The 10,555-nt window shown below is 46.4% G+C and overlaps 2 long non-coding RNA genes across 2 annotated transcripts; one reads left to right on the forward strand and one right to left on the reverse strand.

Moving 5' to 3' along the window:
- Positions 1 to 4,761: 4,761 nt before the first annotated feature.
- On the reverse strand, positions 4,762 to 5,683 carry LOC116098302. Its single transcript, XR_004121796.1, has 3 exons — positions 5,592 to 5,683; positions 5,322 to 5,417; positions 4,762 to 4,945 (listed from the first exon to the last, which is right to left on the reverse strand). It is a non-coding gene; the product is annotated as an uncharacterized LOC116098302 (long non-coding RNA).
- Positions 5,684 to 5,735: 52 nt separating this feature from the next.
- LOC116098301 lies at positions 5,736 to 9,270 on the forward strand. The gene is made up of 2 exons (XR_004121795.1): positions 5,736 to 6,906; positions 8,472 to 9,270. It is a non-coding gene; the product is annotated as an uncharacterized LOC116098301 (long non-coding RNA).
- Positions 9,271 to 10,555: the final 1,285 nt, after the last annotated feature.

Below are 10,555 nucleotides of genomic sequence, written 5' to 3' on the forward strand. Positions count from 1 at the left end.
TTTGGTATTCACTTGGATGTATTTTACAAGAGCTACAACCACTGCCATTCTACAGTGTCCATAGGCAGATGACCAACAGTTATCTAGAATCTGGCTATTCTGTGACTGGGAGCCGGAGCAACACTAACTGCTTGCCGTAGAGAAACTATTGCTCATGGCCACCCAGAAACAAAGTACTGTGGTGGACGGATCGCTGGAGTTCACAGGTGGACAGAAGACAGATGCTCAAGTTTTGTTGGCCTCCTTTACGGGCCCCCACGATCTAGCAGAGGCCAATGTGCAGCCAGCCCTTGTTACAGATGTTAGATACAGCATGTCCCTGAGGGTTTCCAGTGTGGGGGATCTGATCTTCATTGTAACAATGTTAATTAATTAATAGTAGGAATTTTTTAAGAAGTGAAAGCTACTGCAGAATGATTATGTCATTAGGGGCATGGCTTTGGAAGGATTGGGTAACTGTTGTGGACCCTAGTGAGTTTCACAAGAGTGAGTTGTTAGACACGAGGGAGTCTGGGCCTGTCTGCACTCTGGCTTCCTGTCTCACTGGCTCATCATCCCTCACCTGGCTAGCTTGATGCCATCTGTACAGTTTTCACCAGATGCCCCCAACATGATCTCTCTCTCTCTCTCTCTCTCTCTCTCTCTCTCTCTCTCTCTCTCTCTCTCTCTCTCTCTCTCCCTCTCTCTTTCTCTCTCTCTCTCCTCCTCCTCCTCCCTCCCTCCCTCTCCCTCCTCTTCCCTCCCACCTTCCCTCCCTCTTTCTTTCCCTCCCTCCCTCCCTTCCCACTTTCTTTCTCTTCCTCCCTCCCTCCTTCCTCCTCTCTCTAAGGGGTAGGGGGTGGGAAGTGGGGGTGTCCAGGAGAGACCAGCAGGTTCCCTGCTCTCTCCCTTTGAAAGAATGATCCAGAAGGAGGGTGGTGCCCAAAAAAACTCAATGATTGGTCCTCATGTCCCTGCCTTCCATAGTTTTAGTGTTACATGGAAGAGCATGCTATGGTCAGCTTTTCCTTGGGTGCTAGGTCCCAAAACTGGGTCTACATGCTTGTGCGACCACCTATGTCATACACTGAACCATCTCACCAGCCGCCAATGTCTTTTCTTAGTGAATTCCGCATCCCTAGCTATTTTATTACACTAACAGAAAACAGTCTAATTCACTCATTACGTTTCCTGATGTCTGTGCTTGAGGCTGGGGTCCTGACAATTAGTTCTTAGTACACAGGAAACAGTAGGATGGAACAGACAGTCTCTTCAGTTCCCCACACTCCCCACTCCCATAAACTTCTTACCTAATGCATCTTCCACTGGGACACTGCCTCTATCTAACGTCTTTCCTTTGCCTCATTAAGATAACTTCAGTTGCCGTTGACAAGAGACAATGCCGATGTCTCCATTTAAAATCATAATAATTATTCTTGCCCGGTTGGATATTGGTAGGGAAGACTTCCCCTTTAATTATTTCCCCTTTAAACAATGCTAACCGAATGTGATACTGAAACCATTCCTGCAGCAGCCCTTAAGTCTACAGTTTTAGCTTGATTTGATTTTTTTATTATTTCGTTTTTGTGCCGGGGTGTTTTTTCTGCATGTATGTCTTGTGCCATGTGCTTGCCTGGTGCCTGCAGAGGTTTCAGAGGAAAGTGTAAGATCCCCCAGGAACTTAAAGACAACTGTGAACTGCTATGTGGGTGCTGGGAATCGAACCCGGATTTCCGGAAGAGCAACAAATACTCTTAACCCCTGAGCCACCTAGTCAGTGCCTTCATCCATGTTTTTGAAGCATTTCTATGAAATTCCTTCTAACAGAGCAAGGGCAATGCTTCCACTGCTCTCCCTGTCTCTCTCACCTGGGAATCTTTACATACACGCTTTCTCCAACCTCCAATGTATTCCTGTCCCTTTCTCTTCCCCTTCACAACCTTTTCCAAATTAGACCTCTAATTTTAAAACAGCTTTTGGTTAATAGAAAATCCTAAAGATAAAACCAAGTCAGACCAAGCCCAGCATGAGAGGGGAGTTGGGCGTGAACTTCCACCTCTAGTAGAGGGGCTCCTAGCAACTGTTAGCTTCCGGGAAATGAAGGGTCAGTTTTCTCTAAGAGTGCCCTGAAAAGTCTGCCACACTCCACACTTCCCAGAAGATCTGGGAAGCATAAATTGGCTTTGGAGGGGGAAAGGACACAACATTGTGTGAGAAGGCTAGAAGGTAGATCTGGAATGAGCTGGAAGGTAAATAGGACCAAAATACACCATACAAACTCCTCAAAGAACTCAAACAAAAATAATTTTTAATTATAAAACTTTAAGGGCATTTTAACTGTAAAGAGTACAGTGGGGTGCTGGTGAAGTGGGGAAGGTTTTGGTCAGCTGATAAAGAGGTACTCAGAGGTATAGTGGCCCTTGGGGCTTGGCTGGTAACAAATAACAAACATATCCTGTTTCCAGACCCCCTCCAGCCATGGAGACTCAGCTTCCACCAGCCAGGAAGCATCCTCAGAAGGGTCTTTTCTCATCTTCCTCTCACACACTATGGACAAACACTGATAAAATGTGGCTCATTCCACCTTATAAAGGCAGATTCTTCTAACATATGTAGTGACCGTGCTGTGCTTGCTGGCTTGGATGACTCAGACTGCTATAAAGTGACTGTTTTGTCTCCATTTCTTTCTCTGTACAATTTGAAAGTAGTCATTGCACAATACCCACACACAAGATCCATGGAATCTTGATGTGTCTTTCTAAGAGGGCAGGAGCTAATTACATATAAGGACTATCTCTTCTCCATCAATTTCATTATGAGCTCAATTGTGTGTTGATATCTGCTTGATCTTGTGTGATGCAAATCTACTTCATTTTGTTATTCTGGTTTTACTGATTCTCCATGGCAGCGGGGGGGGGGGGGGGGGGGGGGCGCTATCATTAGCTACTATGCCTGGACATACCCACTGCTGTGGGGGAGAAGCGCCAGCTCTTGTTTCTGTGTATTCTGTCCAGCTCCATAACCAATGGCCCCTAAGGAACCCTGGTTCCTTTCATTGGAGAATATCACAAGATTCAGAAAAATTCCCCTGGATTTGATCTAAAAGTCTCCCTTAAAACTAGCTTTTGTGATGCTAGAAGGTTCTACGTGAGCAGCCGTCAAGGGAAGGGAACATCCAATACTTCTAGCCAGCTGTGATGTCTATGAACCACAACAGTGAGCAGCATAGCAAGATATCCCTAAAATTACAATAGTGGTGGGTTTTTATCTTGGCGGTAATCAACAGTGGTCTAATTAGACATAAAGCACATTCAGCAGGAGGGAACTCATGCTTGGCACTGATAGAGGATGGGTCATAGATATCAGAGGAGAACAACTGCCCTTTTCTAAACCACCATCATTTCTAACTGCATTCTTAACACTTACCGCTAAACCCACAGCAAAGTAAGCATCCCCTTCACTCCCTCCTCAAAGAAGCTTCGTTTTGCAGCAGATGGAAACCATCACAGAAGGCCAGAGCTGTCCAAGACGCAAAGAGAGAACAACTGACGGTGGGGTGCACAGCTCCAGTGGATGAATCCACGATGTCGCACCTACCTACACCAAAGGCTTAGGGGAGGTACATTGTGGAAGAGAAGTGGTTTCCTTGGTTGAAGACATGAATTTTCTCTGTCTTCTCAGAGCCAGCTTTTGATACTTTTTCCAAACTGCCTCCCACTTTTCAAAATCACACGTTTCCTTTGATTTTTATTTTCCTTCATGCATTAGGTATGGCTGCTCAAACTTTCTCCTAAGGTAGAAACTTAGTTCATTGGGTTTACATATTTAAATGGTTTTTTCAAATAAATCTATCTAATACTATAAAATTTTCCTTTCAAAATTGCTTTATCTACATGAAGATAACTTTTCAAAAAACTGTAATTTAGCCTTTACACAATTTTGAAAAGTATTTTAATTGGACTTTTGTAGACTAATTTTCAAATGTTTGAAACTTATTGTACCTATGGACTACTCAAAGATATGCTTTATAATTTTTAAATAATTGGAGACTTTTCAACTATTTTTTGGCATTGATTTCTAGTTTAGTTATAGCATTAGAAAATAATTTTCATTTTTGTGCTTTTAAATTATGGTCTAGCATATGGCTGTAAAACCATCGTGCATTGCTGCTGCTCGCTTTGTCTAGAGTCCATATTTAAGCTGCTCTGGGTATCTCTTGATTAATATTAGCATAGTGTGTTTTTTCTCACTCCTTCACTTTTCGCTGATATGAGATCTTATATTTACTGTTTTCTGTATATAACTGCAGTTGATACTTTTATTTTTCTTCTGCGTGTGCTGAGACTCCAGCTGAAGGCCTAGAATACTTTAGGCATACACTCTAGCTCTGGGCAGTGCCCTTAACTCTTGGTTTATTGAGACAGGGTCTCCCTCTGTGGCTGAGGCTGACCTTGAACACATCATTCTTCTGCCTCCCTTTTGGAATTCTGATGATACAGCCATGCACCACCATGTCTGTCCCCCTCCCCTCCTCCTCCCCCTCCTCCTCCTCCTCCTCCTCCCCCCTCCTCCTCTTTTTTTTTTTGTCTTGTTAAAACATGTTGATAGTCTTCTTTAATTGGTGTGCTTAGACCACTGGTGTTTAAAGTTGATCTGGACAGTTGTTTTAACATAAATCTCCTTTGTAACCTTTTCTTCTTAGTTTTCCTTCTCTGATTTCAATCACACATTTTACAAGATTCCATGTTAAATCTGTTCTTTATAAACCACAGATACACACTATTTTCATACCTGCATATTTATTTATATTCAGGATAATGGCCAGTTCCCAGCTCCTGAATCTCTCCCCTTACCGGAAACCTGCTGAAGGTTGGCCGTGTGCTCAGCCCTTTAAGGAGCGTAATGCCCGGATGCCATCAGAGCCTGCAGATTCTCCCAGCGGGTCTGGGAGCCAATCATACCCTTCCTACAGAAGAAACACTTGAGGCTTAGAAGAGTTCAGTATTCTCCACAACCACATAACTAAGACAGCCCCTGACTGTCAGAACTACAGCACCTCAAGCTGAAGGGAGCCCCCAAAGTGCTCATGCAGAGCTGACAAGGTGTGCTCAGCCAGAAAGATGAACATGACCCATGCCTGCTGCATGCAGGTAGGCCCATGGAGGAACTAGACACTAGAGTTTACCAAAGGACCCACATATCTGACAAGGAGTATGGCAACTGGAGTAGAGTTATTTAAAATCTATTTTTTTCTATTTTGCTAAATGCAAATTAACCAAGAAGTCTGTCCTATTTCCTGTGTGTTTGCTGTTCACTGTGGCCATTTGTTAGTTCTTACTTACTGGGTCGATTGTTGCCAGGCACTGTGGTGGGTGAGTTCTCAGGATACAGCACACTTGGACTCACAGAACCAGCATCTTACTCAGGACCACAAACAGCTTAGAAAAAAAAAAAACCCTGAAGTTATGACCTACAAATTTCTATCCCTCTGGCTCCCCTCATGCCTCAGGCCTGAAATAGTTGCTTCCACATCCCCTCCCATAATGGTCGAATAGAGAACACCAAGCCAGTGTTTCTGAGTAAGACTTCTAAGCTTCTTATAGCTAAGTCACCTGGACAAGGTCCCAAGGCCGCAGCAACTAGTGCCCAGATCCAAGGAATGACCCATGTTTGGGCCTCCGGGGTCCTATTTGATAGCTAATGAGATCCATACCCTGGAAAATTCCGTTTTAGAATCATCAGTTGGTTGGGTGCAGTTGGTCCGAACAGCAGCCAGGAGCAATTTATCAGACCACCCGTGAAGCTGGACCTGCTAGGAAGATCCTTTGGAGGCCACACCTGCCATCTCAGACTAGCCTTGCTTCACAGTAGTAACTGAGAGACAGAAAGGGGTCAGGGCAGCTCCAGGGGCAGAGCCCCTGCTAGGGAGGAGAACATTGGGTTGTTGGCCATAGAATTAGGAAGGATAACTATAGCAGCAGCTCTAGGGTGGGCCTACCTGGTCAGATGCTTAAAATGACTGTCTCCAGTGGTTCTTCCTGAAGCTCAGGCAGGGTAAACACTGGTGGGGAGGAAAGATATTAAGAAGCAGCTTTGTAACACAAAGGTGATGGTAGGTCAGGAGACCGATTCAGGTCCAACGAGGCCCTAGGAAGTGAGCTAACTGAACTTCAGAGTTTAGCAAGTTGGTGGAGGAAGGGACTTTGTCTTTTGCTTAGGTAGGTGGCTGAATTAGTACTTAAATAATGAGCGGGTTCTTCAGTGAGAAAGGAAAGATGCTGGAGAGCAAGGCTGCTGGGGCCCAAGATGCTGATGACAGAGTGGACACCCTAAACACCCTGCACCAGAAGCCAGAAGAGTAGGCTAGGGGGTCTCAGCCAGCTTTCACCCAGTATCTTTGCAAATTATAGATTGTACACAGCTCCTTCTCTGTCCATAAAGGAAATGGCATGTGCAGGGTCTCACTTCTCTCTTGAGAGCTGCTAAGGTCTAACAAGAGTAAGCTAAGAGTGTGTTCTCTTCTAGAAAGTGGAGACCTTTGCTATTCTTTAGGAAGGACTTTCTGGCTGGAGAGGAAAGGGAGCCTTTCAGCAAGAATCCCAGAGGCCAGGAATCCTTAGGCACTTGCTTAGAGATGCGAGAGACCAGGAGGCATCCAACCTGGGTGCCGAGGTGCTGTGGACAGCAAAGGAGACAAGCGGCTCCACTCTGGAAGACAGCAGTGTCTAGACAAACATGATTGTTAGGAAAAGGAAAATCCCAGAGTCTTATGTGTGGTGCCAGAAGGCGGGATGTTATGATGCATAGTGAGCCTCAGTCATTTGAGCTTTGGTTCACTAAAGCAGAGAAGAGTCCCATGGCTGCTGAGAAGGCAGACTCTGGACGGAGCTGCAAGGGCTGGTGGTGTCCCGTCTCGTGGGAGCAAAGGTGAGAAGCTGCCTTCCTTAGCCATGACAATCCTCCTCCTGGACCTGCTGACTGTCTGCCAGGGCTCAGCAGCATCCTCAGTGGGAAGAAACCAGTTCGGTTCTCTTGTCTCCCTTGGGTTGATTTCCCATCCAGGAAGCAGAGGCAGGTATGAAGCCCTTCCTCCAGGACTGCCTCAGTGGTGCTAAGAACAGACCCCTGGTGCCACAAAGCAGAGGAACTTGGGTCCTTGCAGAGAGACAGGTGGGCCTGTCCTAGTGGATGAGTCCCACAAAGATCTAGGGAACCCTGCTCAGCAGAACTGTGTTGTATCCTTCCAGAAAAACACTGGCCACAGGGTGCAGGCACTGTGCCTGGAGTCTGCCAGACATCCTGAACAGGATGCTTAGAGGTCAGAGCCATGAGGAAACTATTCCTGGGTCTATGAGAATGTCTGGCAAGGTTGAAGAATATGCTCTTGCCTCAAGATGTATCCCTGTTGGTGAGTAGATCCAGAGCAGAGAAGCAGTGGACAAAACTAGAGATATTTGAAGTCTTCAGGATACCACCCATACAAAGATCTATGTGTAGGAGACAGGGTATATATGAGATAAGGTACTCCACGTGGTTAAAGAGAAAACTAGCTGGCAGAGAGCATGGGACAGAGGCAGAGCCCCAGCTGAGTGGGTTGAATAGAAGGCAGCCTCTGGGCCTGTAGAACTCACACTGCAGTTATCGGGCACACCATGGGTAAGCATTGGGAGGTGGGCTACCAAGTGAAGAAGCCCAAACACACCGGAGATCCAGCTTGGGGCCCTGAAACCATGCTGCTCTTTATGGAGAAGAGCATCATTTTATGAATCCCCAGGCATGTTGGGGTTTGCTCTGAAAGTCTGGACAGATTATGGGAAAGCCCAGGTATGCCCTAAGGCAAATCTGGTAAAATCCAGAACACAGCAACTCCGGTCCTGCCTCAGGAATGTGCCTAACAGATAGGTGGGGTGAAGGGCCAAGATTTAAGCTAACAGCAATATAGGAGATGGAAGGCAAAAATATTCTACATATCACCAGATACACACACACACACACACACACACAGAGAGAGAGAGACAGAGAGAGAGAGAGAGAGAGAGAGAGAGAGAGAGAGAGAGAGAGAGAAGAGAGAGATGTTCCAGGAACATTTGCCTAAGCCTGAATCATACATCTGGCTTTCCATTGCTGTGCTCTGACCTTTGGGCTCAATATGCTACCCCTGGACAGATACCTCCACTTATCGACAGGAATCTCATTCCAAAGATGCCCAGATGTTCAAACAGAATCTAAGCTTATAGGTGCTAGGTTTTTCCTGACATAGACCTATGGGAAAACTTAACTTACAAGTTACAAAATGAAAGAGATCAATACTAACCAAATAGGATAATTATAATAATAATAACACTATAGAAGTTATTAAAATCACATAAAGAACTGATTTCCAGAATTTCTCTGTGATATAATAATAATAACACTACAAAAGTTATTAAAATCATATAAACAACTGATTTCTGGAATTTCCCTGTGATATTTCAAACTGTGATTTGCCACAGGTAACAAACTACAAATAAAGGGACACTGCTACACTCTCACCTGCACCATGTACTATGGCACATGCTCCAAAAACCGTCTGTGAGAAGAAGCATCTCTCCTCACTAAGGCCAGGCAACCTGCTTCCTCACACTTGTGCACAAACCTTCAGCCTGAGGCTCCTTCCAGAGTCTCTTCCCTGGCCTGGGTTTCTGCAAAGACCATGGCCAAGTACAGAAGCTCATGGCTGTGGCACCAGGACCACAGCAAGGCAACATAGGAAGCGTGTGTCTTGAGTCCTGTCAACATTTACAACGTGCTGTGTATACTCAACAAGGCCCTCTCTTATTTCATACCCCATAATGAGTCAGCCACGGCTGCAGACATTACAACCATCTTCTGCTCCCAGGAAGATTGCTGTCTCCAGAGATGGATGGGACTTGCCAGAGTTGGAAACCTAGAAGGTGGCAGCGCAGTACTTCAGGCAGAGAAGAATGGCAGCCTGTGCCCTAGTGCGAGCCATACAGAATAGAGAGGAAAGTTGACATTATGACATCTATCCCAGAGATAAGATGTCTCAGGAAACTCTGTCGTTCCCAAACTGCCTTTCAGGGAAAGGTCCCAACCACATCCCCGACTTCTGTCAGCTTCGCAGACCACCAGGATCCTGATGGCATACCTTGAATCGGAGTCCCAAATGCAAGAAGGCCTACAGGGCCTTGGCCTGGACTCAGAACTTTCCAGAGGAGACTGACTTTCTCAGAGCCTGACTGTCCACTCCACCAATGGGTATCACGAGATAAATAAATGTTGGTCACCTGCTGCTGGAGCCAGATCATTAAGGCAGTAAATAACCAGGGGAAGCAAGTGATGGCCATTTACAGCCCCACCTCCAGCCCAGACCTTTGCTGGTACCCAATTAGCCTCCACTATTGTCATGAACACTACTACAGCCTGGACATCCCAAATCCACCAAGCAGTTTTTATGGTGCACAGGAAAAGAACTCACTCCCGATCTCCCTACAATCTCAGGGCTGACCTGGAGGCCCAGTGACACTTTCCACAGGTCTGATATTAGCTCAATGCCCCCCGCCCCCTAAACTGAGCGGCCCTAGCCTGACACCTTTAGCCCTCCAGTAGATGTCACCTTTCTCCACACTGGACTCAGCTTCCCCGTGGGGAGACAGGTCTCTGTCTTTGGTACTGTGACAACTCACAAAGCATTTGCCAGCTCTCTCAGGAGGTCCCCTTGTTCTTGGTGAAGGGAGATGAGATATGGAAAGAGGAGTAAAACCAGATCCTGGTTCACACTGGCTTCTCTTTCCTGGTTCACACTTGGCTTCTCTTTCCATAGCTCACCTTGCTCGTCTTTCTGTGCAGGCTCGAAGTGTGCTACACCTGCTCAATGCGTCCCATACCACAGGACCATGCCAGACTTCATCCTCGAGCGTGACCCTGAGTCCCCAGAACTTCTGTTCCTCATGAGGAACTTGTGAGGTTGGGAGGTCCAGTCTGGGAATGGCCACTGCCAGAAGAAGCTGATGGATGCGAGTCTGTACTTTTCACATAAGACACTGGAATGGGGCCAGTGCAAGGCTGGGCGTCCTGAGGACACAGATGAGCTGATTATTGGTAAAGACTGCCTTCATGTCCTGCTTGTCAGCATTTGTGGGACTTCCCAGGCATGACAAGTGTCACATGGGCACTGACCATATGCTAGTCACAGAGGCGGGGGGTGCCTGTCACCTAATGCTGGAGTGTTCACCCAGGATCCCACACTTGGTAAGGGCTAGGCCATGGCTTACCATCACATACCCTAAAAAGCAGATTCACCCCTCATGTGTGACTTTCCTAAGAGACTCAGTGACCCTCGCCCTTCCATTCCATCAACATCCCTGGCCTTATTCAGTTTCTGGGCCTATGGACACGGTGCAGATAGTTCCACCATGTCTCTTGAGTGTCATTTGCCAACTTATGGAAGAAGACTGTGGGCCTGAGGCCTGAAACGATTCTCTGCTGCATCCCCTCTGTCCCTTTATCAAGTTACAGCATCAGGGTGAAGAAATAGCAGACTCCTGCCTGAGGCTCTTGGACAGAAGCCATATTT

Source organism: Mastomys coucha, unplaced genomic scaffold, assembly GCF_008632895.1.
Source record: "Mastomys coucha isolate ucsf_1 unplaced genomic scaffold, UCSF_Mcou_1 pScaffold20, whole genome shotgun sequence".
Lineage (NCBI taxonomy): Eukaryota > Metazoa > Chordata > Mammalia > Rodentia > Muridae > Mastomys > Mastomys coucha.